Genomic DNA, 4,634 nt, shown 5'->3' on the forward strand with positions numbered 1-4,634 from the left:
GCACACCTGATTCAACTTGTCAACTAATCCTCAAGCTCTTCAATAGCTAGTTCAGAGCTAGAGAAAAATGGTGAAATGACTGGAGTATCCCGAGGAGAGGTTTGAGAACCACTGCAGTAGAGCACAGCGGAGTGCAGTACATTACAGTAAAAAAAAGTATAGAAAGTTTTTTCAACATTCATTCAGAGGCGAAAATGAACCTGATTTCAAAGTCTGGAAAATGTGGATTTTCGATTTCCGGAAAATACCAATTTTCAATGTCCTAAAAAAAAACATGTTTTCAACATCCGGAAAATACATATTTTAAACTTCCTGAAAAGACGTCTTTTCACCTTCCATTCAGAACCTAAAATGAAGCCAACTTCAACATAATTTTACTTACTGAAAAGTAACTTGACACTGTTGATCAATCAGACAAATTTGGGTTAAAATGGCATGAAGTAAATTGCATTGACAGAGGAGGGTGTACTGAATTAAATCATAATAAGGTAAGGGCTAGAATTTGTTCTGGATGCTCGAGCAGCAATATGTCGGTCTCATGTGTTGATCTAGCTAATTAGGTAGCTAGCTAGCATGTGTTGCAATGCGCAGCCAATGCGCTACTTGCATGTGCATTGGCCGGGTTTAGATTTAACATGGCTAACTGTTTCTTAGCAAGACGATGAGTTTTATCAGCTACAGTTTGTTTGGTGAGAGGCTGATCTTGGTTGAGTTAATGTAGGCTAGCGGTGTTTATGCTGAAACTGACGTCTGGCTGCACACATAGCAACCTTGCCAGTTTGGCAATCATGCCAGAGTAAATAGATGAGCAATGCCAATTGCATATATTATAAGTTAGCAGCATGGCAGTTTCCCAAAGTTTGAAGTTGACTATGCACTTTACACAGCTAGCTATGCTTTATGGAAGAATGTAGCTAGCTATCCAGGATATATTGTCAACATTGGTACAGTCTCATTGACTTGTAGCTGCTGGCTAGTTGGTGAGCTAGCTGGCTATAATAGCAGCCAAGGACGCTGAGATTCGAATGAAAATATGTTAGCATTGTCAGAAATGCTATAAAAAGGTAGAACATCGTTGGTTCTTAATAATGGACAGAAATGATCTGGGGAGAGCGATAAATTATACATTTTATAAAAAACTGTTGCACCTACAAACTTAGTCAATATGGCATTTTTTAAGTCCAATGGTCACTTTATGGACACGATAGCCTCGTTTTAATCCGACGTCTAGAATATGAGCTAGGATGGCGCAGAAAATACACTTAACTCAGTTAAAAAAATCTGGTATGTTGTTCTCGGTAACGGCCTGACGGCTCATGACGAGAGGCGGGGAATGTGTTGTGTACCTCCAATAAAGTTCATTTGCAAATTTTCATTGAGATTGGTGTCATTGGTTTAGATATGATGATAAGGAGATTTGAATATAACACTGAGCTTCAACCTATGCCTATACTATTGTGGCCACATGTCATTTAATGTGTAATTTACTAAGAGTGAAAGGAAACACTGGTTGATGAGGGATTGGTTGATGAGGGATTGGTTGATGAGGGATTGTCACCAAAGAGAAAAGAACTGAGTTGTGGGTGTGATTGGACCAGTGTTTGTTGACCACAGTGGTTCTGTTAGTTTTCTTTTCCCACTGAGGTACACACACACTCAAACACACAGTTTTACTGCATGGGAGCCACCAAACGATCAAACCACCCTCAGTGCTTCATTATCTCTATTGGCCATTGACGTCAGCCACTGATACGGACGCCGTGTGAGACGACCAGATCTTGTCAGAAGGAGGAGGGGGCCTCTATCTCTTTTTCTCTTTCTCTCTCTCTGATAGTGCTGTGACAGCTGAGGATTTGTTCTGTTCCAATATCACTGTGGCTACAGCTTAGAGTAGGTAGGGGCTGGCTGTAGATAAGCCTGGTGTTGTGTAAAAATGTGTGTCTGTCCCCGCTCAGGGGTGTCTCTTTCAGGGATTAGGAAGAGGCTGAGAGCCTGGGTCAGACAGTATCTCCTCTGGTCCTTCAGATTTACATGGCACCAAAGAGGGTCACTGTCACTCACAGGGAGAGGGGTGGTGGGAGAGGGGGAGAAAGGGGGATGGTGAAAGTGCAATCAGTAGATGAGGAGGACTTTTGACCTCAATTAACCAGCTCGATCACTCGTTAGCGGCAAATGAGAACTGGGGGTGAAACTGAGAAGTAGTGTTTTTAATTGGGATTATTGGCCTTAGTCTTTCAGCTTGGAATGGGGAATTGGTATCTGTGTGGGAGGTGACCAAGAACCCGATGGTCACTCTGACAGAGCTTCAGAGTTCCTCTGTGGAGATGGGAGAACCTTCCAGAAGGACAACCATCTCTGCAGCACTCAGGCCTTTATGTTAGAGTGGCCAGACGGAAGCCACTCCTCAGTAAAAGGCACATGACAGCCCGCTTGGAGTTTGCCAAAAGTCACCTAATCACTCTCAGACCATGACAAACAAGATTCTCTGGTCTGATGAAACCAAGATTGAACTCTTTGGCCTGAATGCATAGTGCCACGTCTGGAGAAAATCAGGCACCGCCCATCACCTGGCCAATACCATCCCTACGGTGAAGCATGGTGGTGGCAGCATTATGCTGTGGGGATGTTTTTCAGCGGCAGGGACTGGGAGACTAGTCAGGATCAAGGGAATGATGAGCAGAGCAAAGTACAGAGAGATCCTTGATGAAAACCTGCTCCAGAACGCTCAGGACCTCAGACTGGGGCGAAGGTTCACCTTCTGTAATGGAAATTATATGATTAAAGGTTTGACTCAATGATTTCACTCAGAAAGCATATAACCTGTTGAAATGTATTCGAAATTATAAGGCTATAATAATGGGTTAAAAACTATATTCCAATACTGTGTGTGAGTAAGACACTGTTACTATTTCAAAATGAACAGGGCAGAGTTGATAAGACGACCTTGTGAGAGGAACAGGGCCTCCCTAGGGAGGGGAACAACTGCCCGAAAACGGCTAGGCTGGCAAAAGATAAGGAGACAGGTGGTCTGGGTACTGTGGAAAAATACAGCCGCCTAAAGCTGGGTGGAGTTCTCTACTGAAGTACGTTTATTTGTGTGTGTGTGTGGTAATATGAAAGGCTGTGTGCATTGTATGAATTTGAGAGCTCTCATAAATAAACATTTTGACCCTTGTAGGCTGGCTATGCGTCTGCTTCATTCAACCAGAATCTTACACACTCTGGGGGGGCAGACTGAGTAGTTTAATTGAAGTTCGGTTTAAGAACATTGATAACTTAATTCTCGTAACACCTTCCAACAGGACAACAACCCCAAGCACACAGCCAAGACAAGGCAAGAGCGGCTTCGGGACAAGTCTCTGAATGTCCTTGAGTGGCCCAGCCAGATTCCGGACATGAACCCGATCGAACATCTCTGGAGAGACCTGGAAATTGCTGTGCAGCGATGCTCCCCATCCAACCTGACAGAGCTTGAGAGGATCTGCAGAGAAGAATGGTAGAAACTCCCCAAATACAGGTGTGCCAAGCTTGTAGTGTCCTACCCAAGAAGATTCAAGGCTGTAATTGCTGCCAAAGCTGCTTCAACAAAGTACTGACTAAAGGGTCTGAAGTTTTTTTTATATACATTTGCTAACATTTCTAAAAAACAGTTTTTTCTTTGTCATTATGGGGTATTGTGTGTAGATTGATGAGGGGAAAAAAACGATTTAATACATTTCATAATAAGGCTGTATACATTTGCAAACATTCCTTTAAACCTGTTTTTGCTTTGTCATTATGGTGTATTGTGTGTAGTTTGATGAGGAGAAAAAAATGATTTAATACATTTTAGAATAATGCTGTAACATAACAAAAAGTGAAGGGGTCTGAATACTAATAGGGGCGGCAGGTAGCCTAGCATTGGACTTGTAACCGAAAGGTTGCTAGATCGAATCCCCGAGCTGACAAGATAAAAATCTGTCGTTCAGGGGCAGGCTGTAACGCCCTGGCCATAGAGAGGGTTTTTTGTTCTCTATTTTTGGTTAGGCCAGGGTGTGACATGGGTGGGCGTTCTAGGTTTCTTTTTCTATGTTGGTGGTTTTCTTTGTTTCGGCGTGTATGGCTCTCAATCAGGAACAGGTGTAGATCGTTGTTGCTGATTGAGAGTCATACATAGGCAGCCTGTTTTTCCTTTGGGGTTTGTGGGTGAATGTTTTCTGTTTAGTTTGTTCCTGAAAGAACTGTTGCTGGTTGTTTTTTGGTTCTTTTTGTATAGTGTTCATTCGGTTATTAAAATATCTTGTAAGATGAACACATCCTCCGCTGCACCTTGGTCTCATTTGAACGACGGCCGTTACACAGGCTCTCATTGAAAATAAGAATTTGTTCTTAACTGACTTTCCTAGTTAAAGGTAAAATAACAATGTTTAATATTTTAGCGTCACCATCTTTATTGCTTAAATAGATACAAATGCACACACAACTTTCAGCTACATATTCAATTGACAGAGGTAATGAACTGCCCGTTGATCCGCACAGCAATTGATAAAACAGGACCATGTTTGCAAGTGTTTCCGATCTTATATCAATATTACACCGGTAAGCTAATGGTTCCAGAAATTAGGAATAGGGACAGGCTCTATAGACCTCTATAT

The 4,634-nt window shown here is 42.3% G+C and overlaps 1 long non-coding RNA gene across 1 annotated transcript; it reads left to right on the forward strand.

Annotated features, from left to right (window-relative positions):
• The first annotated feature begins 303 nt into the window (after positions 1-303).
• LOC145877414 (uncharacterized) lies at positions 304-4,295 on the forward strand. Its single transcript, XR_014391704.1, has 2 exons — positions 304-488; positions 3,303-4,295. It is a non-coding gene; the product is annotated as an uncharacterized LOC145877414 (long non-coding RNA).
• The last annotated feature ends 339 nt before the right edge of the window (positions 4,296-4,634 follow it).

Source organism: Salmo salar, chromosome 03, assembly GCF_965601325.2.
Source record: "Salmo salar chromosome 03, fSalSal1, whole genome shotgun sequence".
In the NCBI taxonomy this organism is placed as follows: domain Eukaryota; kingdom Metazoa; phylum Chordata; class Actinopteri; order Salmoniformes; family Salmonidae; genus Salmo; species Salmo salar.